Source organism: Homalodisca vitripennis, unplaced genomic scaffold (genome assembly GCF_021130785.1).
Source record: "Homalodisca vitripennis isolate AUS2020 unplaced genomic scaffold, UT_GWSS_2.1 ScUCBcl_2552;HRSCAF=7436, whole genome shotgun sequence".
Lineage (NCBI taxonomy): Eukaryota > Metazoa > Arthropoda > Insecta > Hemiptera > Cicadellidae > Homalodisca > Homalodisca vitripennis.
In genome coordinates, this window is record NW_025778672.1 from 15,868 (window position 1) to 42,733 (window position 26,866).

At 35.4% G+C, this 26,866-nt stretch overlaps 1 long non-coding RNA gene across 2 annotated transcripts; it reads left to right on the forward strand.

The window, feature by feature from the left end:
- The first annotated feature begins 272 nt into the window (after nt 1-272).
- Nucleotides 273-11,656, forward strand: LOC124372116. Of its 2 annotated transcripts, none has more exons than XR_006923313.1 (5): nt 273-328; nt 1,947-2,183; nt 7,332-7,424; nt 11,319-11,397; nt 11,475-11,656. It is a non-coding gene; the product is annotated as an uncharacterized LOC124372116 (long non-coding RNA). The 2 variants fall into 2 exon arrangements; XR_006923312.1 differs by having other exon boundaries at nt 7,332-7,394.
- Nucleotides 11,657-26,866: the final 15,210 nt, after the last annotated feature.

Here is a 26,866-nt window from a genome sequence, read left to right on the forward strand (position 1 = left end):
ACATTACTGCCTATTTAGATCCTTTCCTTAAAGTCTTTCCTTCTAAAAAAATCCCAACTTTTCACTGTCACCAATAATGTTACTCATAATTACTCTTTTGGAGAAATAGAAATGACTGGCCTTACCTCAACACAACACATTTTCTGAAAAACAGAGTTTATATTCCTGCATTCATCTCTTTGGCTTCTTCCTTAAAAAAACTGTAGCCGATGATAGACAATTTCTGGGTAAACTTAAAACATTTTTTGTTTCTAGGTGTACTACAGTGTCCAGGAATACTTAAATGAAACAACGATTGTAGACTACTATGATTATCTTCGTGTAAGCTGTAAGTACCAATTTTTGCTTAATTTCAATCGTCGTTTTTGCAAAAATAGTTTGTAAACTAGTAATGTTAATTTGACGAATGCCCATGTGTATTATGTTATTGACAATAAATTAATTGAACATTCAAATTGTAGTAGGTTGGATTCATGACACCTGAGTCCAAACAACAGTGTAGTGGAGACACTAAACTCCCTAATCAAAAACAACAATATCATCCTAAACAATCATGTAATTCTGCAATTCTGTAAATAATTCATTGACACAGGCAATCTCCTGGTTTGATGCCAATGGTTTCTTTTTAAATTCTGACAAAACCAAGCACTTGTATGTTACCCTTAAATCTGTAAATAATATTCCTGAGGGCTGTGTTACTTCTGTGGTCTTTACTCTGATTGCATATTGATTCTAGGCTAAGTTGGAATGTACATATTGATGTTGTTTGTAAAAAATTAAGCAGAGTAATATATTTATTAGTTAATTTAAGAAAACAATGTCACTTTAATGTTCCTGGAAATGGCATATTTTGCTTATTTTGAGAGCATTATTAGATATGGCCTTGTTATCTGGGGAAATGGAAACTGGTATGGAAAAGGTTTTGGTGTTACAGAAGAGAGCTCTGAGAATACTTACTTATTCTGAATCTCTAGCCCATTGTAAACCTCTTTTTGTTGAAACTGATATCCTTACAGTAATTAATTTGTACACATTTGAAGTTTTAGTTTTAGTAAAGAAAAAATATTGTTTCGTATAGATCAAGAGGTGATATACACCAATATGAGACTAGGAATGTGGATAAACTTGATCTGGTTCGATGTAGGCTTACCAAAACTGCGAGCTATCACTCTTCACTTGGCATTACACTTTTTAATAAGTTACCTGTGTCATTAAGGGGAATGGCATTTGCAAAATTTGTTACCAATTTAAGACGCTTGTTACTCAAAAACCCATTTTTATAATTTAAATGAGTACCTTTCATGTAATTTTAACATAGGTGAAATAGGCCTAAGTGATAACTGTATGTACTGTTCTGACAAAATCTATTACAATTTTGTAAATTGTTGAATGATGAATAAATGACTTTATGACTTCATGTACACTGAGTTCTGGGGTAGATAAAGGGTTTTGGTTACTGCATGTGGCACAATATTGTGAGACTTGAGAAAACTATGCGTGCAATTCAAAACAAAAATGAGAAGAACGTTTCGTTGAGAGGTAGTTTGATTCACAAACCGTACAGTACTCTCGGCATCGCTTGACTAACATCCTGCACATGAAGCATGAGCTAAACAGCAAGTGCTGTGGATCTGATAATGGGAATAATACTGTGGAGCCATAGCTATCTTAATTTGCGGGAAGTTTGTATAAAGCAGGTTCCTATAGAAATGCTGGTCACGTCTTAGGACAAGTGTTTTGACCATTGGCAGAAACTATGTTGAAAAAAATAATATAAAATATACTTTTTTGTTAAAAAATAATATTAGTTTGAAAGATTTGTTTGACTGGTTTATTTTTCAGAATGGTACTTACTTTCCGTATACGCCTTGTAGTATTACATAATTACATAGACTACTAAGCATACTATACAACATGAGCTAATTGTGTTCATATTCTGATTAAAGGTTATTACACAAAACTGCACGACTGATGTGGCTGTAACCCTGTTGTGTTCGAGCACACAGGCCTGTAAGGGATAGACTCAACCTTCGCAGCGGCCAGAGCCTGAAGAGGGATTGGACATTTTCTCATTAAATTGCGGAAATTTTTCTACTCAATGTCACTGGTTTGTTGATGTGCAACAAGAGTTCCAGTGAAATTTCTGCCGATGGAAACAAACTAGTCAAGCTACTGTGAATCAGGTTCTTAGAGCTTTTATTGTTGATTTTGTCTTAATACAAGCAAGTTTGTTTTAGTTTTTTAATCTATTGTAAATAGGAGTGTAAAATGCAATTAAATAAATGTAATCAGTTTTAGACCCCATTTTCACATGAAAATACATAACTTTTATTACTTTGGATTGAGGTACTAGGTTATAACATCGAAACAATGTATAAATAAATACATTAAATAAATAAATAGTACTAAATTATTCATTTAGTACTATTTATTTACTATTAGTACATTTATTTTTCTGATGGCTTACAAGTGTATTACAAATTAATGACACTAGTGATTCACTAGATGACAATTTAACATCTAGTGATGAAAAAAACAGATTTGTCTCCTCCACCTAATCTAGGCCTAGATATCCCCTAACAATAGCGTTTTGTTTAAATTATATTTTTTACAGTTTATTGAAGTAGAAACAATATTACAAAACAAAACAAAATGAGTTAAGATACACATGTTCAATAAAAAAAATATGATTTGATGCACCAACAGCTTTAAAATATACATTCAACTTGGGAATTCGGTTTAAAAACAGCAACAAAATAATTATTTTAAGTATTAAATTATAAAGTAAAAATGTAAAAAACACCATTGTTTTATACAGTTTTTTTACTCTACATTTAAAGCCTAACAAAAATATCATGCATAACCCTGTTTTTCAAAATAAAAAGTGTTAGTTGTAAGTCAATGTGTTTAATGAATTAATGTATTCATGGGAACTTACCCCAATGAATTCCCAGGTGTTAGAAATCAGAAATATTTTATTGTCATTAAGCTTAAGTACAGCGATAGACAAAGTCAGCTTATTCATTTATGTACATACAGATAAATTAATAAATAAAACACATACTATATCACGAATAAATAAAACAAATACAAACAAAACAAATAAACAATTATTATGGTTTATAATGTAACAAATCAATGGGACACACAGCGAAAATCAATTTTAAAAGCATAAACATGTAATATCGCTGCTTAAGAAATCTGAGACTGAGTAATAAACATTATTCTTGAACCAGTTCTCTAATTCTCTCTTAAAATTGCTTAAAGGTACAAACCATACACCCATTTTGTGGTAATTTGTTAAACAGTTTAATTGTCATAAAAATATGGCTACCTCTAGTTTTTTCTAATCTTACTTGAGGAAGATCTAAAAAATACTTCCTCGTATCATACCCATGTACTTGTTCCCTAAATTGTAAAGCTGCAGAGGACTTCTTTTACACTTACTAAACCAACAGTAAATATAAAGATTTGGCAGTGTCATAATTTCATACTCTAAATAGAGGAACACAAGTTTCTCCGTCTGATACATTTTTTATTGACCTAACCGCTTTTTTTTGCCATATGAATGCTCTTTGTGCACTAGTACTGTTTTCCCCATAAAGTTACACCATATCTTAATTGTGATTGAAAAAGGGCATTATAAACTAATAACAATGTTTCAATAGATACATAATTTCTTAACTTTCTTAGAAGATAAAGTACTCTAGATAGTTTTTTACAAAGGTATCTCCCAAGCAGCTTTACACTTATTACTAGAGTTTGCTATGTAAAATTCATTCTCTAACCGTTTGGCTTGATCTATTCCTACTTTATACAACCTTTTTGCTTTGATGTAATCTTTTTTTGTAGTCTGGTTCCTGGGCTGTACCTTTGCTAATTTTATATCTATCGTAGAGGGCTAATTTGTACTCATTGATTTGTTTCAGCTCAGGTGTGAGCCATTTTTAATTTTTAACCTTCTTTTGCTTATCCTTAACCTTAACTTCTTTAACTTTACAATTTTTCTCAAAAGAAATCTTCAAGAACTCTATAAAGTAATCAAAAGGCTTGTTCTACATCATTAACCCTTTGAGGAGTAATTACGTCTTGGAACGTCACTAGGTTCTGTTCCCACAGGAGTACCAGCTGAAACATGAAAATACAACCCAGGAGTAAAAAAAACATATTTAAACGTACTTTTTTTTAATTGATTACAAATAAAAATGTACTAAAGTTGGAATGTTTACATTTTTTTTGTGATTTACAAATTTTTTTGTGAAATTTCCTCAAAACAAGGGTAAATAACACAATGCTACATTGCAGTCTGGGTAGTGAAATGTGGTATCCTTCTTCTTCTTTTCACGGGTGGTTGTGTTGTAGCATACATAACACCGCTTTTGAGCTTTCCTTGCTTGACCTTCTGGAATAGGGAGGGCAAAATGGCGCACTATCAGGCGGAGTGGATGTTTGTCTCCACTTGGCGCTGCTACTGGGCATGGCACAGTGCTCCCCTGTCTGGGTTGGTAGTGCGCCTCAAACAACTGTCTTATCAGAGATGTCCTGAATTCAGAGAATGCAATCTTTTTGTTGTTGAATATACCATGCATCCGGAAGGCACTTAGTAGTGTTGGATCTAACAAGTGGAAAAAGTTTCCTGTACCACTTGGTTGTCTTCCTCGTTGTATCATTGAATGATATAACCATGTCCGTTCTATCTACGGCACCCATATCCTTGCAGTATTCGATGACTGATTTGGGCTTCTCTTTGGTTTTCCCTCGTTTGGTTACAGGAACCATAGTATGTTGGTGTACTGAAGAAAGCATGGTTACTTGTCGGCTGTCACACCATCGCACAGCAATCATGTCTTCTCTGCTTCGAACTATGCACTCTCCTTCTTTAATTTTTTTTGGCAGACATGGCATGTCCTTCCAGTTTGCTCTTACCGTACCAAAAGCTCCAGTTTTGTTATCTAAGAGCCATCCCAATAAGGTCGGACTTGTATAAAAGTTATAGAGATAGAGTACATGATTCCGCTCTAAATAGGGGTGGATTAGGGTTTCTACTACTTTGGCTGAGACCCCAATTCTTCTTCACTCAACATGTAGTTTGTGCCTTTTCCTGTGTATACAAGAAAGTCAAGAACAATACCTGAATTGCTGTCACAGAGAACAAAAATTTGTATACCAAAGCGTTTGCGCTTGCAAGGTATGTACTGCTTGAATTCGAGTCTGACTTTCCAAAGAATCAGACTTTCATCAATCACAAGACTTTTTTCTGGACTGAAGTTTGAAGAAAACTTTCTTCTGATGGTTTCAATAACAGTTCTTATTTTGTAGAGCTTATCACCTCCTTCTTAAAGAGAATTATCATCCAAATGAAGCATTCTAAGAATTAGTAGGAACCTATCTTGACTGAACAGAGTGGAGAAAATTGGAGTTTACAATAAAGGATCCGTGCTCCAGTACTGTTTCATTATTTTCATTGTATTTTTTCTGCAATGACGCTTGAGCATTGCATAACTCCCAAAAAACAATACATCTCGTCTATATTAGTGTCACTCCAGCGTTTTTACTTTAGAAGATTTTTTGATGTTTTAATTTTTTATTTCATCACGAGCATACTTATTTGTCTCTTGTACTATGTGAGAAATTAAATCTTCATCAAAAAGATTGTAAAAGAATTCAATCTCCTTTCCTTCAAAATTTGACACATCATTCAATGTAAGGCCCGATTTTAGAATTGTCAAATGAAGCATTCTTGGGATTAAAAATATTCCCATGGTTCCAAGAGCAATTGTGACATAGTTCAGGCGCATTATCTGGCAGGGATGAATTATTAGAAAAATCGATACTGTCATTAGTCTTCATCATAGACTGTGAAGAGTGTCCTTGGTGTCTAATATCGCTAGTAGATGTACCTGCATTGACAAAGGAGTCGTCTTCGACATCACTTTGATCCGCAAAGACATAGTCTATATTGAAAAATGTGTTTTCTCCACAGTCACTTTGTTTGTCAAAGATGTCGTCGTCCGAATAAAGAACACTGCCATCGTTTTCAGTAATTTGATCACCCTCACTCACGTCATAGATAAGATGTCTGATCTCTTCACTTCGAAGTATAATGTCCGGATCCAAATCCATCTTATCAGTACTAATACACTAGGTATAATTACTTTCGAACATATAAGCAGCAAACGATGTAAACGAAACGTTAAACCACTTAACATATTTAGCTAGCAATGCTCAACAACACACTCTAGAGGGAAATTCAATTAAGTTCCTGTTGTTTCTAATAGATGGCGTGTGCGGCCTCCGCTCGAGAAATAAGATGGTTGATAAATAATGTCTTATTTTGCTGATTATTCTGCCTCAAAAATTACACTACCAATTATGGTTTGGTTTAAAATTAGTTTTAAATAACTATATGGTTCTAAATGGATGCAAATAAAACAAAAATATAAGAAAAAAATCAATTTCGTAACAAACAATAAATGACTTTCTGGAAATCACTACTCCTTTTCATTTGACGTTCTGGAACATCATTACTATTTTGAAGCAGTTTCCCGTACTACTCCAGGGGTTAAAACAGTTTAAAATACCCCAGTTTGTTTGAAGTAAGTCATATTTAAAATTACAAATTGCTCTATCACTCATATCTCTAATACATTTTTTAAAATTTAGGCTTATTTTTACATACATACACGTCGAAAAATTGAGAGAAAATACACCAAAATGATCAGATAAATGTGGTTCTATAACATTACAACTAGTTTTAATTTCTACTGATTGAAGTTACAATGTTGTCTAGGCAAGCCTCGCCCCTAGTTGGCTCATTGTTACAACAAATATATATTATGTGATCTTAAAATATTTAAAAACCATTCCACTTCTGGTTTATTTTGTCGTACATTAATATTGAAGTCTGAAGAAATTATATACTGTAAATTATTGTATTTGTCATGTAAAAATAATAAAAATAAATCAAGAGTATTTAAAAACTGTGGTACATTAGAGTCTGGCATACAATATAGAGAAACAGTTATTAACTTAAGTTTAGGCTCTATTGCAGGTATTCTCTTATACCTGCTACCTCAAAAAGGCCCATTACACAAAAAGGTCTTAAATTGATAGTTTTAAATTCAATCTCTGGCTTAATATAAATAGAACATCCACCACCACTTTTAGATAGATTTTAGATAGTGTGGTGGATAGCAGTCGAGTATTGGGATGTAAGTCGGTATGTTTGATGAATGAATGTATCTCGGAAACTAAGCATATTACTCAAAACATATACTCAACTTAAAGTTAGTGACTTACACTAAGATTTTTAATTTGTGGTTTGATTTCAGCCTATTGTCATGACACAAGTGAGGACCTACCTATTTCTTGAAACCTACCCACTGAATCCCCAGGTGTGTTGGAAAGCAGTCGAGTATTGGGATGTAAGTCAGTGTGTTTGATGAATGAATGTATTCCTTAAAACCTACCCACTGAATTCCCAGGTGTGTTCAATAGCAGTTGAGTATTGGGATGTAAGTCGGTGTTTGATGAATGAATGTAGTATTCCTTGAAACCTACCCACTGAATTTCCAGGTGTGTTGGATAGCAGTCGAGTATTGGGATGTAAGTCAGTGTGTTTGATGAATAAATGTATTCCTTTAAACCTACCCACTGAATTCTCAAGTGTGTTGGATAGCAATCGAGTATTGGGATGTAAGATTCAGATTCCTATCACTTACATTCGTTATAACTCTTACAGCTTTCTTTTGCCATATAAAAGCTCTTTGTGATTCATTACTGCCTCCCTAAAGTGTTATTCCATAGTTTAAGTTACTATGAAAGAATGCATAGTAAGCTCTTATGATAGTAAGTCAGTGTGTTTGATGAATTAATGTATTCCTTGAAACCTACCCACTGAATTTCCAGGTGTTTTGGATAGCAATAATCTAGTATTGGAATGTAAGTCAGTGTGTTTGATGAATTAATGCATTCCTTGAAACCTACCTACTGAATTTCCAGGTGTTTTGGATAGCAATAATCTAGTATTGGAATGTAAGTCAGTGTGTTTGATGAATGCATGTATTACTTGAAACCTACCCACTGAATAATCCCCAGCTATGTTGGATAGCAGTCGAGTATTGGGATGTAAGTCAGTGTGTATGATGAATTAATGTATTCCTTGAAACCTACCTACTGAATTTCCAGGTGTTTTGGATAGCAATAATCTAGTATTGGAATGTAAGTCAGTGTGTTTGATGAATGCATGTATTACTTGAAACCTACCCACTGAATAATCCCCAGCTATGTTGGATAGCAGTCGAGTATTGGGATGTAAGTCAGTGTGTATGATGAATTAATGTATTCCTTGAAACCTACCCACTGAATTCCCAGGTGTTTTGCATAGCAATAATCTAGTATTGGGATGTAAGTCAGTGTGTATGATGAATTAATGTATTCCTTGAAACCTACCTACTGAATTTCCAGTTGTTTTGGATAGCAATAATCTAGTATTGGAATGTAAGTCAGTGTGTTTGATGAATGCATGTATTACTTGAAACCTACCCACTGAATAATCCCCAGCTATGTTGGATAGCAGTCGAGTATTGGGATGTAAGTCAATGTGTATGATGAATTAATGTATTCCTTGAAACCTACCTACTGAATTTCCAGGTGTTTTGGATAGCAATAATCTAGTATTGGAATGTAAGTCAGTGTGTTTGATGAATGCATGTATTACTTGAAACCTACCCACTGAATAATCCCCAGCTATGTTGGATAGCAGTCGAGTATTGGGATGTAAGTCAATGTGTATGATGAATTAATGTATTCCTTGAAACCTACCTACTGAATTTCCAGGTGTTTTGGATAGCAATAATCTAGTATTGGAATGTAAGTCAGTGTGTTTGATGAATGCATGTATTACTTGAAACCTACCCACTGAATAATCCCCAGCTATGTTGGATAGCAGTCGAGTATTTGGATGTAAGTCAGTGTGTTTGATGAATAAATGTATTCCTTGAAACCTACCCACTGAACTTCCAGGTGTGTTGGATAGCAGTCGAGTATTGGGATGTAAGTCAGTGTGTTTGATGAATAAATGTATTCCTTTAAACCTACCCACTGAATTCTCAGGTGTGTTGGATAGCAATCGAGTATTGGGATGTAAGATTCAGATCCAGATTCAGATCTTTATTGTCATTAGGCAACAACGGTGCAATAGACATGGTCAAATTTTTACAATTATTGTCAATTATTACAACTTAAAAAATCTTTCATACTCTTACAACAACTCTCTATCTTATAACATGGACTCATAAAAAACTGCCAACAAGCAGATTATACAGTACAACAATTATTTAACAAAGATAAATCAACAACATCAACATAACAAGATTAAAACAAAAGATCAACAAATACACACAAATAACAAGGTAATAAATAGAATAATAAACACTTAATATTAATTAAAAATCAACAAATAAACACAAATAACAAAAATACTAAATAGAATAATAAATACTTAATATTAATTAAAATCTTAAGTCACTAATATCACAGACCAGGTACTCATCAATGCTGTAAAAAACACTTTTCTTTTAGCCATTTGCTTAGAATAATTTTAAACTTATTAATACTAACTTCCCATGCACTTTCAGGTAACTTATTAAATAATTTAATTTTCATGTATATATGGCTCATTTTTGTTTTCGGTAGCCTTATAGAGAATTGGTCAAGCATATCTCTGCCTTGTACTATAATTATGTACATCTTGACGGTTTTGATAATTACTTAAATTTTCTTCAACATTCAGTACACAGTTATAAATATACATACATGGTAAGGTCATAATTTTAAGTTCTTTAAAAAATGGTAAGCACGAATTCCTATCGCTTACATTTGTTATAACTCTTACAGCTTTCTTTTGCCATATAAAAGCTCTTTATGATTCATTACTGCTTCCCCAAAGTGTTATTCCATAGTTTAAGTTACTATGAAAGAATGCATAGTAAGCTCTTATGATAGTAAGTCAGTGTGTTTGATGAATTAATGTATTCCTTGAAACCTATCCACTGAATTTCCAGGTGTGTTGGATAGCAGTCGAGTATTGGGATGTAAGTCAGTGTGTTTGATGAATTAATGTATTCCTTGAAACCTATCCACTGAATTTCCAGGTGTGTTGGATAGCAGTCGAGTATTGGGATGTAAGTCAGTGTGTTTTATGAATGAATGTATTCCTTGAAACCTATCCACTGAATTTCCAGGTGTGTTGGATAGCAGTCGAGTATTGGGATGTAAGTCAGTGTGTTTGATGAATTAATGTATTCCTTGAAACCTATCCACTGAATTTCCAGGTGTGTTGGATAGCAGTCGAGTATTGGGATGTAAGTCAGTGTGTTTGATGAATTAATGTATTCCTTGAAACCTATCCACTGAATTTCCAGGTGTGTTGGATAGCAGTCGAGTATTGGGATGTAAGTCAGTGTGTTTTATGAATGAATGTATTCCTTGAAACCTACCCACTGAATTCCCAGGTGTTTTGCATAGCAATAATCTAATATTGGAATGTAAGTCAGTGTGTTTGATGAATGCATGTATTACTTGAAACCTACCTACTGAATAATCCCCAGCTATGTTGGATAGCAGTCGAGTATTGGGATGTAAGTCAGTGTGTTTGATGAATTAATGTATTCCTTGAAACCTACCTACTGAATTTCCAGGTGTTTTGGATAGCAATAATCTAGTATTGGAATGTAAGTCAGTGTGTATGATGAATTAATGTATTCCTTGAAACCTACCTATTGAATTTCCAGGTGTTTTGGATAGCAATAATCTAGTATTGGGATGTAAGTCAGTGTGTTTGATGAATTAATGTATTCCTTGAAACCTACCCACTGAATAATCCCCAGCTATGTTGGATAGCAGTCGAGTATTGGGATGTAAGTCAGTGTGTTTTATGAATGAATGTATTCCTTGAAACCTACCCACTGAATTCCCAGGTGTTTTGGATAGCAATAATCTAGTATTGGGATGTAAGTCAGTGTGTTTGATGAATTAATGTATTCCTTGAAACCTACCTACTGAATTTCCAGGTGTTTTGGATAGCAATAATCTAGTATTGGAATGTAAGTCAGTGTGTTTGATGAATGCATGTATTACTTGAAACCTACCCACTGAATAATCCCCAGCTATGTTGGATAGCAGTCGAGTATTGGGATATAAGTCAGTGTGTATGATGAATTAATGTATCCTGGAAACTAACATATTGCTCAAAAACGTATACTCAACTTAAAGTAAGTGACTTACACTAAGATTTTTAATTTGTGGTTTGATTTTAGCCGATTGTCATGACACAAGTGAGGACGCCATCACATGCCTCAGACAAGTAATCCAGAGGATGCTTGGAGACAGAAACATGTAAGTTTTAGTTTTGCAAGGTGTTATCTCCTGTAAATCATTTGAATAAATGAATTAAATACTACTTTTCTTTACAGGTACAACAGAACTGACCACTTTGTGGTTGACTTAGAGAGTGATCCACACACTGGGAAGATAAAACTACTGCACTTGTGTCACAAATAAGCTACTAAGAATTGTATAAAATGTGAAGTGCCACAGCACGTATCATGCTTTTGAATTTGTACTTACAAAATAAATGTATACAATTTTGAATACATTTTCTTTTGAAAACATCTTCTTTATCCTTATGAAAACCTAACTCATAGAATAAACTAAGCATATTTTGCTGACGTCCTTCCACATGGAAGGCCATGTTCAGGAAATACTGTGGTCATAGTGAGCAATGTTGAAGTTTTGTACATGGCTTAGTCTGGTTCATTCAGTAGAAATTACCCAGCTGTTCTCTCTAAGGGGGCATTCTTTCATCCAATGTGACAAAAAAGTTAGATTAGTGAGATCAAAAGAAGTGTTGTCACAACTAAACCCTGGATTTAGGCAATGATCCAGGCTAGTTGCTATCCACCCAATTTTTAAGTTCTTATAGACTGATTCCTTATTAAAAACGGAGATAAAGGGTTTAAGTTTCTTTTTAAATTTTGAAATGATGAAATATATTAGAAATTAAATATTTGCAAACATTTTGTAAACAGACATACATAATTCAGTTTTTCGGCTGCCATTTTAAAACAGTAAGAGATAGGGGAAAAAAGTTAAATACGAAAAATGTTTGTTTTAAAAAGACCTTTTATTTGATATAAAATTTATTATATGTTGCTATTTAAGAATTTTGAGTGTTAGGATTTTTTGTATTTTGAAATTTTGAATATTTAGAAATTTAGAAAATCCAGTGAAAAATCCCTGTACCACATATTTTATTGAAAAATAGGTCAATAGCAAGTTAGGATACAAATCTGGAGCTGTTCCGTACTGTAGGTAGGGTAACACGGTACTTTATTTTAAAGTCCTATTTCAAAACGTTTTGGTACACCCTGTACATAAGGTTAAAGATAATTAATTTTTGTTTGCGCCAAAACGTTCGGTGTAATTAGACCTTTAAATTGATGTCACACGACCCATGTTTACATTTGAAAATTCCCCAAAAAGCACCCCTAACCCCAAATTGGGCCCTTTAGGGGCATTTTTAAAAATTGAAAATAATTTTAACGGATTCTGAGAGGCCAAATTATGGAGAAAAAGAGATAAAAAAAGTGTGGAAGTCAGTTATTAAGACAGCTGTAAATACTGCACGGGTGGTCAGACTCACCCTGTATACTGTATATGTGTATGCTTAATGTACTGAATAAAGGCTTTTCACGACTCCATAATCTCAAGCGGCTTCGCCTTGAGAAGGGACAAGAAGACTGCGCTACTTGTGCCATCCTAGATACCATCTGTCTGTTACAATCCCTGAAGCAGTTGGAGCTCATAAACTTTGATATTGGTAAATACTTTCATAGGCACCTGGCTCGGTGTGAGAACGTTGAAACTCTGCTCTTGGTCCCCACTTATTATGAAGTTGAGTTTGAAGGTACCAACCACCAGCTTGTGTTTGATAGACCCCCACCCTGTTTGTGATTGAAAAGACCAACATCAGGGTGACGCTGGCTGCTTAAAAACTTTCTGATACACTGAAGCATTTTGTGTGGGGGTTCACTACCAAGATCCTGGATTAGATGAAGAGGTTTGCCAATGCACTTATAGAGATTGCAAATTTGACAGATACCATTGTTCCAAGTGACATTATTATGATCGAGGATCCTGTTACAACCGAGATTTTGACAGGGAGGTTACAGTTTTTGGAAACTGTGGTGGATTCGGAGCTAGTTGAGCTGTTACCCAATACCAGGTTTTCAATCCTTTAAGTACCATTTAAACACATGTGGCGAGTGACCATTCCTGGTCCATTTCGATGTAAAAATGTCGCACACGTCTTCACCAGAAAGCCTCCTCCTACAGTATAAAAAAACTGACACAGGATCATTTTCAAGGGAGTTTAACCTTCTCGAGTCTTACTGAATATTGATGTGAAAAATATTAAGTAAAACTGATTCAATCAAAGCCAACTGTAAAGTTTGTAGATTTTTTTTAAAACCATCAATAATATTCAAAACTGGCCTAACTTTATGTAAAACATCATCAGTTTCTAATGTGGGGTCACTTACATGGAAATACTCATGAATGTTTTTATAACGACACAAAGTCATTGCTTGTTCAACAATAGGGCATTTATGATATTACCTTGGAAATAATCCCTAACCTCTGGAATTACATTCCTATATAAATTTCTATACCAACAAAAGCTTTCATTTCATCCCTGATTACTGGTGTCCAATTTGGATCTTGTTTGTTGCTTGTATTTTGTTTGTAATCAGCATAGGCATTAGTGCATTTTACAAGGTTATCATAAAATGCATCACCTCCCAACAACAAATTGAGAAAATCTACTTCAGATGAACCTACCAGCAAACTATGACACGGGCCGAAATCATCACCAAAAATAATTGGTTCAATGAAGGTGATTGTACGAGACCAGGAAAAGGGGAAATGCGGACACTGTATATCTTTAGAACTAGTAAAGTTAACAGATAATAAGTGAAAAAATTTAAAAATAATAATGTGATTTGCTTTGATATTAATATAATGGCACTTGTTGAAAATATTTCAAGTATATATATTTCAAGTATATATATATATATATATATATATATATATTAAAAAAAAAAACAGTATAGTTATAAAATATTTATAAAATACTAATTATTTTTCAATTTATATAACAATTCCTATGGTACTTCTTTCAACGAAATCCATCGATGTATAATCGAGCACGATCACTTTAGAGCTATGCTTGCACAAGTCAGAAGCAAAAAACTTGTCAGTGTTGGGAGACATCAGCTGTTTGTTGTTCCTGGCTGTATAAGTGTACCTTTAAAGTGGTTGTGCTTGTTTATGGGGAGTCAAACTGTCAAAAATAAAAAAATATAGATTTTAAATTATATTGTTTTATTATTACTTAGTTCATTATGAAACTAATTGAGAAAACTAAATTTCTCATTGTGTCCAGGCGATCCTCTGATGTTGATAGACAGTATATGCAAGAAGAGGTAAATGGTGGATATGAAATTACCCATTTGAGATATTGTTATCCAGGTTACCGGTTGTTTAAAACTGATGTCCCAGAGGTGCTGTGGGACAAAATTTTCAACCCAGATTTCTGGCCAGTTGGCTTTTTCTTAATCAATTCCGTTATAGGCCTACTGAAGTTCAAGACTCTTCTGTGGTGAAAACAAACAGTGAATCACCTTGTGACGTTCAGGTTTCTTTGTAGGAAAATGCCGTAGGCCTAAACACAACATGTAAAAGTAATAGGACTTTTGGTATGTACAAGTTCTCGTTCTTCAAACAATGAAAAATGCATGCATTGTCAATTCAGACATGATTAAATAAGTTTTTACTTAACATTTTTCACATCAATATTCAGTCAATAAGGACTAAGACAGATGAACTTGAATCATTAATTTTACACACAAATATTTATCCAGACGTAATCTTTATAAATGAACATTGGTTAACGGAAGCAGAAATTCATTTCTTTATACCAAGTGGATATAAAAATTTTTTTCTGTAGAACAATGTTTGGGCACGGTAGTGTAGCTATTTTTGTTAAATTTACCCTTTAATTTTGATTTCCTGGACTTAAAACATTTCTTGCACAGAAAACTTTTTGAGGTAACTACAATAGACATTCCAAAGTTAAATACAATTATAGTTTCGGTTTACTGCACACCGGACACCTGTTCCAATGTTTTTTTTTTTGGACACACTGGTTGATCTTATTATATATTTGCTTAAATTGCTGTGGAGACTTAAATATCAATATATTAGACAGTGGAAACAAAACACAATATCTTTTTACTCTATGAGATCAATTGACTTTGTTTAAATGACAAGCCTACAAGAGGGCCTACTTGCATTGATAATTAAGTAAGACTCGAGAAGGTTAAACTCCCTTGAAAATGATCCTGTGTCAGTTTTTTTACATTGTAGGAGGAGGCCTTCTGGTGAAGACGTGTGCGACATTTTTACATCGAAATGGACCAGGAACGGTCACTCGCCACACGTGTTTAAATGGTACTTTAAGGATTGAAAACCTGGTATTGGGTAACAGTTCAACTAGCTCCGAATCCACCACAGTTTCCAAAAACTGTAACCTCCCTGTCAAAATTTCGGTTGTAACGGGATCCTCGATCATAATAATGTCACTTGGAACAATGGTATCTGTCAAATTTGCAATCTCTATAAGTGCATTGGCAAACCTCTTCATCCAATCCAGGATCTTGGTGGTGAACCCCCACACAAAATGCTTCAGTGTATCAGAAAGTTTTTAAGCAGCCAACATCACCCTGATGTTGGTCTTTTCAATCACAAACGGGGTGGGGGTCTATCAAACACAAGCTGGTGGTTGGTACCTTCAAACTCTACTTCATAATAAGTGGGGACCAAGAGCAGAGTTTCAATGTTCTCACACCGAGCCAGGTGCCTATGAAAGTATTTACCAATATCAAAGTTTATGAGCTCCAACTGCTTCAGGAACATATTTTCCTTGTAGATTAGATATGAATTTACACATGTACTATTCAGGATCCCATAAAATAGGCACATCGGCCACCTTCTTGTCTTCCTACTGCAAGAGTATTGAGCTGACATTTGGTCCAATAAGTGCTGTTGTAGAAGTGAATGATCTCCGGTAGCTTAGTATCCTTTTGCATGGAATATCCCTGGTGCATATTTGACAGAAGGATTACATTCTTCTTTTTCTTAGGTGCAAAAGACACCATGGTCAATTCTCTATCAAAAGCAAACATTGTCGTTTCCGCAGGTTTAGATTGCAACATTACTGATGGTATATGAGGTTTGTTTTTGCGTAATGTTCCGACCATTGTCAAGTTGTACTTACTCAGCATATCATTGAACAGTGGAACTGAACTAAACCAATTATCTACGGTAATATTTCTATTGCTGCCACGTATAGTGTCTGACAGTTTATCTACAAAACAATAAGCCTGCGGTTGTCGTCCAGTGTCCATTTTCTTCCCAGTATAGGGAATGGCATTGATCAAGTAGCCATTAGAGTTGCAGAGCATGACTAGCTTTAAACCATATTTCGCAGGTTTGTTAGGTATGTACATGCGAAACTGTGTATTTCCCCTAAAAGCAAGGAGCTGTTCATCAATACAACAATAGGGCCCGGGTATGTAATACACTTTGCAGTGTTCAATAAATTTGTCCCAAACTTCTCGAATCGGTGCAAGAGGGTCAGTCTCTTTCCGAGCATCTCGAGTTGACCTTTCATCAAATCTCAGTGTGTTTATCAAAAACTCAAATCTTGCTAAAGGCATTACAGTTCTGGTAATGCGAAGACCTCTAGTTTCATGCCAAAGAATCTTTAGAGATGTGTGGTTATGATTTAATGCTCCAAAGTAAATTACGAGTCCTAATAAGGTCCTAATTTCCTTATCAGTAGTATCTTTGGTGAAACATTGATCACTGTATTTTTCTTTCTGCACTGAAATTTCTTCATTTGTGTGTTTGACAATTAAATCTATTATGGTATCATCTACAAATAAAGAAAACAAATTTGGAGCATTTGTAACACCACAAGCAGCTCGGGCTGGTCGAGATCTCATGAGAACTATGTTTCTTCTAGGTGTTCGCCCAGCTCTTTTTGGAGGTGTTGCTGACCATCTATATTTATTTTTCCCTAACAGTTGTTTTTTTTCTATGAACAATAATACTTTCAGGCAAGTTTTGCATTGTATCCATACCTTGTATTCCTTCCTTTTCTCTTTCTGGCACAGTCTGACCTGCAATGGAAGTCCCAGGCTGCAGATTTTCATTAAAAACTTTTCTTCTTTTTTCGTCCATGGTTGGTGTTTCTTCATCCTCATCCTCATCATCTGAATGGGGCACGTACTCGTCTTCTGACGCATCGGGTGAAAATACGTCAGGCAGGACATCATCTTCCTTCATACAGTGAATTTCACATTCACTATCTGCATTATCCTCAAAGTCATTAGTCACGTTTTCCTGATTATGGACAGAATCTGGCTCCGATTTGCACAGTTCTGCTAAAACGTCATCGTCTGTGAGTGTTTTATCCATAACTGTAGCGTAATCACTGTAAATACATAAAAAAACGAAGAAATAAATCAAAACATAACAATAATGCACTTGGCTGAGAACTTAACACCAACACTACACTGGGGTACTGAGTGCCCCAAAACCTCCCTGCAGCAGAAAGGGGATGTGTCATAAAAGAGACGAACACAACGACTGATTGACAGTCAAGGCCAAGTAAAAGTCGTGGCCAATGGGCGCGGTAAGTGTTACCACTACAAATTTAGAGGAAAACAAAAATTCCGTGGGGCACTCAGTACCCCGGTGTAGGGTTCCAGGGTTAATAAGAGTTTTAACACTTTCCTTGGTCATGTAAGAAATTTAGTTTCTACTGCTTTATGATAAACCCAAAGAACACATAACATATAAATTAAAATATAATAGACTAAACAGCACTTATTATAAACAGCAAATCAAATTAGCTAAATTTAAAGCCAATGGACAATTTAACATGGAGGCTAATAACAAATGCAAAGCAATTAAACACTAACTAAACTGTTACAAACCTTAAAGTAAGTTAATTAACTAAGTCGCTACACTTTTATTCAATAATTAATGTTCATATACAAAATTACTTCCAATAACAAGTGGCAAATTTATAAAATTAAATTTTTGTGCCAGTATAAACAACTATAACTGGCATTACAAATAATTCTTTGTTTGAAGGTTATTTTGACGATGGAAGGATTGTGAAGGAAACAGGATTTTTCCGGATTGCAGATCACGAAACGTAGTGTTGCTGATTTCTTGTTTCACTGAACGATGGCAAATGTCTGGAAAAATCCTGTTTCCATTACAAATGAACCAATTAAATAAATTCTATAAAAGAGGTCATGCATATATTATAAATATGTTTTGATTATTAACTTTTAGGTATACATATTTGTTAGAGTAATACCATCTTATAAAATATAAAAACTAAGAATATCACAGTCATACTATCTGGGCTATTACATCAACTTCCTAGAGTTCAAATATAAAAACTTTGCGTTTTTATAAAATATGTGTTTTACATTATTGTAAAGTTGTTAAACTCAAGTTTAAAAGAGGATGGTTGTAATGTGTTATTATAATTGTAAGAAAGTGTAAATATAAAAAAAACTTGTCAATTATTACGTAATACTTTTTAACATCATTCTGTAATCATGTATTGGTAAATAGTTAAATTAAAATAGAGCAGTGATCAAACATTTATTTTTTTAGCACAAATCATGTGTACATAAATAGCGTAAAATATTAAATACAAATAATTACATGTAAATGATCATAATCATTATAGCTTACTTAGAATTATTCAAAACTCATGAAGGGTTGTTTAAGTGAAAAGCCTTTTTAAATTTATTTTGATCCAATTCATTTTTAATCGTAATAGGTAATATTTTCAAAAACTTTGCTCCTCTCAACCAAGAACTCAAAGACTTCTCTGATAAACCTACTCAGTCATACCAAGCTACTAGAACAGTAACATCTAGTTTTAATCGGTCTCATAGTAGTTCAATTGTTATGCAAACTAAAATTAGTACATATTATGTCACAAAAAAGTTGGTGCCGGTCAGAAATAAAGACTTGATATATTGTTGCTAGAGTTGTTTACAAAGGATTTTCAGCCCTTTTTTGTTGTGGAAAATCTGGGGTTTTTCAAATTTATCTGCATTGAATCCATTTAAATTCCTCCCAACAGAAAAACAATTTCTGCAACTCTGCATACGGTGAGTATAAAATAAAGGTTCAAACAAACTAAGCTCAGTTAATTGAGTGTGCCTAACAACTGATTGCTGGTTGTCCAGCTCAAACAATACTTATATTGTGATGACAGCACACTTCATGTCTGAGGATTTTAAACTAAAATCAGAGTCAATGGATTGTCTACAGTTTGAGGGGTCTCGTAGTGATGGCAATGAAATCAAGAAAGCCACAGACTCTTACGGTATTTCAGACAAAGTACATGTAGTAGTGTCTGATAATGGAAGCAATATAGCAGCAGCGATTCAGAGGGAATTAAAATGATGTTAAATTGCCTACAACTTAAATCTAGTGGTTCAGGATGCCCTTACATTAGCCAAAGAGCTTGTAGAAAAGAAAAGGTGAAATACATAGTGGCACACTTCAAATGGAGCAATATGGACACTGAGAAACTAATTAAGTTCCAAAAAGATGCTTTTCACTGCCTCTAATGTAAATTGTTTTATAACTACCAATATAAACAACACTAATTTTCACAGAACAAGACCAGCACTTAAGAAACCACAGAAGCTGAAATACAGAGAGACTCTTTAAAACCAAAAACATCATCCAGAATTGATTAAATATCAGAAAAACTAGCAAAATTATGTAAAATTGAGCTTTTTTCCCTTGGGGGAGCCTACTACCATGCACTTAAGCCTCAAGGGCTTTTTTGCGCACCCCGGAAACACACCAGGGCCTACCAGTCTACAATTTCAGCAGTTCCAGAAACCGCCGAAAACAACCTATCAGGTCCTCCTGGGAAAGTTCACCACCCCTGTCCAAAGTACCAAAGATGGCATACCGCTCCCTTGCTATTGAGGGGCAATCAAATAGCAGGTGCTCAGCAGTTTCCTCCTGCTCATTACACCCTCTACAGAGCGGATCCTCCTGAAGGATGCCGGGTCTGTGAAGATGCTTCCCCAGGTGACCATGCCCCGTAATGAGACTAATAACCTGAGAAGACATTGATTTATTAAATGAGAGAAGGTCCGACGCCACCCTGGAGGAAGGTGACTAATAAAATTCTACTCATTCTCAAGCCCGGATGCAACCTCCACCTTCTCTCATGATCCGCGCGAATCCATCTCGAGACAACTCTAGAGGATTCACACCTTGGAACACCGCAGAACGGTTGAGGGCCCGTCATAATTATCGCTGAGCCCCGGTTGGAAAGGGCATCAGCTCTTTTGTTCCCAGGAATCCCCTCATGACCAGAAACCCAACAAATGGTCACATTGTTGATTCTGGCAAGGGAGGAAACGGCCTGATAGCAATCCCAAACCAGTTTGGATTTGATCACACAAGAGTCCAGCGCCGCCTGACTGTCCGTGAAAATATTAATTGTCTTGCTCGTATATCGCAGACGAAGATTCTCACGAGCACATTCCATAATAGCTGCGACCTTCGCTTGAAAAACTGTCAGATACGGACCCATAGGGACCACCAGCTCCCTGCATGGTCTCACTCCCAGAATTCCAGCGCCTGTGCTGCCAGGGCTGTATTTCTAAATAGGCTAAGTAGGCTGCAGCCTAGAGCGGCAAAATTAAGGGGCGGCAGATTTGAAAAAAAATTAAAATATTAAAATGAAATATTTGTGAAATACAATATTATTTTCCTTATACGAGTTTAAGTTTGTGTTATATAAATAGAGCTTTTAGGAAACACATACACTTTAATTTCCTATTTCGTTGTATGTATTACTACAAAATATGTACAAACGCCTTGTTCCTTCGCGCAACGAGCGGCGATCTGCCGATTTACATTGGCAACACCCCCTGGCAGCCGGCAGCCCTGGGTGGCTGGCGCGACAGCTCTCCGCTCCCCTGCCCCTCCCCACCTCTCTAACACTGGCGCTCAGCTGATAGTCACCTGACGCTGTCACGGACCGACAGACGCACCCTCTGACTCACGACTCACACATCCACAGATTACACTACACTACAGTCTACAGTGACTACACTGCGCTGTCAGTTGGTGGTTGATGTTAGTGTTGTGCACACGTCGGCACAGTTACGGTGTTATATAAGTCGTTGACTCGTTGTATTCAGCTAGTTCAATGTTAAAGTCAACAATCAATTGTAAGTATGATTGAATCTGAATGAGACTTAGATGTAAGAGTGGAGTGAATGGAAAATTTTAGCTAACAAGTAACCATTGCAATAACATGTGGGTCGTTGTCAAATCAACTGTCCTTTCGAGGTCCCAATATATACAATTTTTAATAACTTTAATTTTAAGGGGGCGATTCACCATTGCGGTTTTAGCAACCTTTGGCCGGTCGGCTCCCATAAGCGCAATGTTAATTTCACGCTTGCAGGCTTGTCGAATTCAAATGATCATATTCCAACAGTGCTCACAAAATGTGCTCATAAAAAGTAATATTTTTTTTACGGAAATCTATTGACAACTAATCAATCTAGGGTTCTCGATTTTTTAATTTCCTCTCAAAAAATCTGTTTAGCCTTCAACGGGCGGTTAAAAATCACTAATTTTTGGACTTTTTGCCAAGTCCCCTACACTATATTATTTAATATTTTCAACATTTAAAAAACGGCAATCCTAGATCACCATTTGAGGAATACACCAATAATAAATTTAGGATAACTTAATTCTGTGAGCAGTGATCATTTGAATTCCACGCCCTGTTTTCATGGTCAGCGGCGTGTTAGAGCACCCCCTTAATAAAATATACTCAATTGTCGTATGTGTTATCAATGAACCAATTAAAATTTAGGATAATTACTTTACTTGCTTATTACCGCTGCTCTTGTACTTATTACTCCTTATAAACCTCATGAGTGTTACTCTCTACATCATGGAATGTTAGGTAGGTACCCTAAATCATGAGTGTTACTTGGTAGTTTTAAGGGAAAATTGTTTAAACTACAGATATTTTGGCATATTTAACATATGTTTTAGATAAGTAAGAACAGAAGTACTCTAAAACTCATTATTAAGACAAAATAAAAATTTTTGGCGAGTAAAACTCAAAGAAATTGAAAAAATCTCATAAAAATTCATGTAAGTAATACAATGTATTTGCTTGCGTTCTCACAGAAAAAAGTCCAACATTTTTCCAGATCCCCTTTTGGCTGGTATATGTGTGCCCTCCAGACCTTCTTCCTTCTTCCCATATAAAAAGAGCTTTCAAATCTCGTTTTCTCCAGGACCCCTAGGATGGCAGTTACGCAGATTACGCTCCCAAATAACTGACTATTCGGTTCTAACGTAGAGTTTTATATTTTAGGCTACTACTAGCTTCTCTACAACTACAATGAGTGATGGACGGAAGAGGCTTAGCGGTGCGGAGTACAAGAAACAGGCGAAGAAGAAACTCGAAGAACAAGAACGTGTATTGAAACAAACCAAAAGGCTAGATTTGTTCATTAAGACGCCAGGAGAACAAGAGATTGCACCAGTACTTGAAGGACCTGCACTTGACGATTCCGTTGAAGAGACGGCCGGCCAGCTGGACGACAATGTTTCAGCTGTGCCAAGCTGCTCAAATCCACCAGCTAATCTAGCAAATTTAAACGAAGACATCATCATACCTCACGAGATCGCCACTGAAAGCCTTTCGTTGGAGCTGCTGTCACCCTGCTGTTCCAGCGAAGATCCAGCTTTCTGGGTTTTGAATGATGCAACTCGAGATTCAATCGCAAAAAATGGGTTCAAACAAAATATCGACCTGGATTTCTCAAACAGCGTCAGAGAATACAAGGATCAAAAACGATATTTATCCAAATCTCTGTTTCAACGAACATTGAAAAATGGAGAGGTTCAGGACAGAAAGTGGATGGTATTCTCAAAAAGCAAGGGTTCTGTTTATTGTGGCTCTTGTTTGGCATTCAATTTCAAAGAGAAATCCCAGTTTGATTGTAAAGACGGATTCAACGACTGGAAAAATGGTGAAAGTTGGGCCAGTCATCATGAAAACTCACCAATTCACAAGTCGGCAATAATTACTCTAAAATCACGAGAAATTGCTCTGAAACGTGTTGGCAGTATGTTAACTGAGCAGCTAGACAAAGAAACCAATTATTGGAAAAAGGTTTTGGCCAGGGTTATAGCGGCCGTTAAGGCCTTGACATCAAGAGGCCTTGCATTAAGAGGCGATGATGAAATCTTTGGATCAAACAGAAATGGAAATTTTCTTATGGCTTTAGAGCTTATCTCCGAATTCGACCCTTTTTTAGCTACTCACATTGAAAAATATGGTAATTGTGGAAGTGGTCATACAAACTATCTCTCTTCCCAAACGTGTGAAGAAGTCATTGAATTAATGGCTCAAAATGTAAGACAAGAAATTTGTGAAGAATTGAAACAGTCAAAATATTTTTCTCTCATAGTTGATTTAACCATGTAGACCAGTTGGTTCTTGCAGTCAGGTATGTTTTAAATGACGGTGTACCCTGTGAACGATTTCTTACCTTCATCCCGTCAGTTGGACTTGGACATACCGCAGAGGGTATGTTTAAAAGTGTGATGAGAGAACTAGGAAATCTGGAAATAAACATTTATGGCTGCCGAGGCCAATCGTACGATAATGCCTCAAATATGTCGGGGACTTACAATGGTCTTCAGGCAAAGATAAAGAGCAAAAGTCCTTTAGCTCTATTCATCCCGTGTGCGGCTCATTCTTTAAATCTGGTCGGATCATCTGCTGCTGAATCTTGTGAAGAAGCGTGCAGATTCTTCATGTTGCTTCAAGAACTTTATGTGTTTTTTACATCTTCTACAAAACGATTGGAGTGCCTGATAGGTGTAATGGAAGATTCTTATCAGAATAATAAGACTATAAAAAGGGTGTGTCCTACACGATGGTCGGCTAGGGATGATGCATGTCAGAGCTTGCGAGAGTCTTGGGACGAAGTGTACAAGGCTTTGACAACAATTTCAAAAGACCCAACAGAAAAGGCTACAACCAGATGTGAGGCTCAAGGAATCGCTCGGAATCTAGAACGTTTTGAGACTGCATTTATGGTATGCTTCTGGAGCACTGCCCTCCATAGAATTCACAAAGTCAGTAAAACTATACAAAGTGGAACCGTTGACGTTTTGTTAGTCAGGGATTTGTATGGTTCTCTAGAGCAGCGGTTCCCAATCTTTTTTGGTGACGTACCCCTTAGTTTGTACTATGTATTATGGCGTACCCCTTGGCCCATAACACATATATTTTAAATTGTACATGCATAATTAGTTTGCTTTTTTATATTCGTTTTATATGCAATTATAATCACTTGTATGTTATAAAATCTGAATTTCAAAGATACAATGTAATAATAATAACAGATCCGTAATGTATTAAAATACAAATTTTATATAATTAGTTTTTAGTTATTTGTGTTAAAACTTGTTAGGTTGGAATAATAAAATGCAAGAAACTGTATTCATACATATATTTAATTATAATCAAATTACAAAATTCAGAATTGTGGATGTCGCACAATGAAAATGTTCATATAGTTATCATCAGTTATTCAATGTGAGGGATGAGCTTGAATGGAACGGCTTAAACTGCTGATTTCTGGCATAATTGGGCTTAACTTGAGTCTGAGATCACATTCCACTGTTTGCATTCGGTTCCTGTATTTATTTTTGATGTACAGCAGATGTGAGAATCCCGCCTCACACAGATAGGAAGTTCGGAATGGTAGTAGAAACTCAACTGCTTTGTCAGCAATTTCACTATACTCTGAACGTCGTTTGATCCAAAAATCAATAAGAGTGGTTTTGTTAAATACTTCTTTCAGATCCGAATCGCAGTTTAACTCAAAAAGTTCCTCTTTGAGTTTCAGAGAAAAGCTGTTTGGAACAATTTTCTCAATTTCAGCAAATGGGTTTTTAATCCACGAGTATGAACTCAGATCTTCTTGAAAGTATTTTGTGAAGCTAGCTTGGAGGGAGCTACAATGATCTGATATGTCATTCAAAATTGTTTGACTCAAGAGAAGTTCGTTCTCTTTAATAAAAGATTCAAGAGATGGGAATAATGACACTTGGCTTTTCTTTGCTTCCCCTTCTGCAAATCTTAATTTTAGTTTCACACTATTGATTTTGTCCATAACTTGGAATGGGGTGTTATAGCTTCCTTTTAGTTTCCTGTTAACATCATTTAACATACTGAATATGTCTGCCAAATAAGCCAATCGGCTCAACCATAATTCATCTGAAAAACGGTCACGATACTGAAAGTCTGTGTCGGATAGAAAAATCAATATTTCATGTCGAAGTTCAAAAACTCGAGATATCACTCTTCCTCTCGACAACCACCTTACTTCCGTGTGCAGAAGTAACTGTTTGTGAATACTATCCATTTCATCACATAAATTATGGAAAAGACGTGAGTTCAGTGCTCTGGCTTTAATGAAATTTACTGTCTTTACTGCTTCATTCAGTACATTTTTCAGCTCTGCGGGATATCTCTTTGTAACCAAGGCTTCTCGGTGAAGACTACAATGAATAAACTTAGCCTTTGGGCTTACTTGCTGCACTTGAGTAACAACTCCCTTATGAACTCCAGCCATTGCATTTGCCCCATCTGTGCAAATTCCTACACATTTTTCCCAGTTCAACTCGTTTTCTCGAATAAATGTGTCTAGTTTTCCAAATATTTCATCTGCATTTGTGTGTGAAGGCAAGTTTTGGCAAAATAACATGTCTTCTCCGACAGTATTTCCATCTTCGTACCTAACATAACATATTAGCTGAGCCATGTTAGTTACGTCAGTTGTTTCATCAATTTGAATAGCAAAATATTTGCTTTTTTTATTTTCATGAGTAATGTTTCCTTTACATTAGCAGCCATGTCACTTATTCTTCTTGAAACTGTATTGTTAGAAAGTGAAAGTGAATCAATCTGTTTAGCCTCATTTTGTCCTAACATGGTTGACACAATGTCTTTAGTTGCTGGCAGTATTTATGTTTCCCCAATAGTATGTGGTTTGCCCTCTTGAGCAATTCTAAGACTAACTTTATAGGAAGCCTCAACCGCTTTTAAATTCAAACTGGTAAAAGAATTAATATTTGTCTTGCTGCCTTTTAATGAAGCTTCCTTATTTTTGAAAAAATCCAATGGTTTACCTTTGTAATTTTCATGTTTTGTTAGGAAATGACGCTTTAAAAGAGAAGGTTTCATTGCATGGTGAGAAAGTGTTTCCAAACAAATTACACATTGTGGCCTAACTTCATTGTCATGGACCTCATTATAAGTAAATCCATAAGACAAGTAGCTGGTATCATATTTACGCCTTTTTTGTACGCACGTTTGTTTACCTAATGGCTTCGCAGAACACACTGAAGAGCTTTGATCTTTTGATGAAGACGTACTAGGTACAGGAGTAAAATTACCTTCTTCAAGTGATGATGAAACTCTTTGCTTTTTCTTAACGTTTGAAAACTTGCTTAACCACTTATCCATATCGCTATAACAAACACTGTCTATGAAATAATGAATAAAATAACACAAATAATGTGGCAGTATGACACACGCTTAAAGCCACACACTTTGCAGACTGGCAGAAGA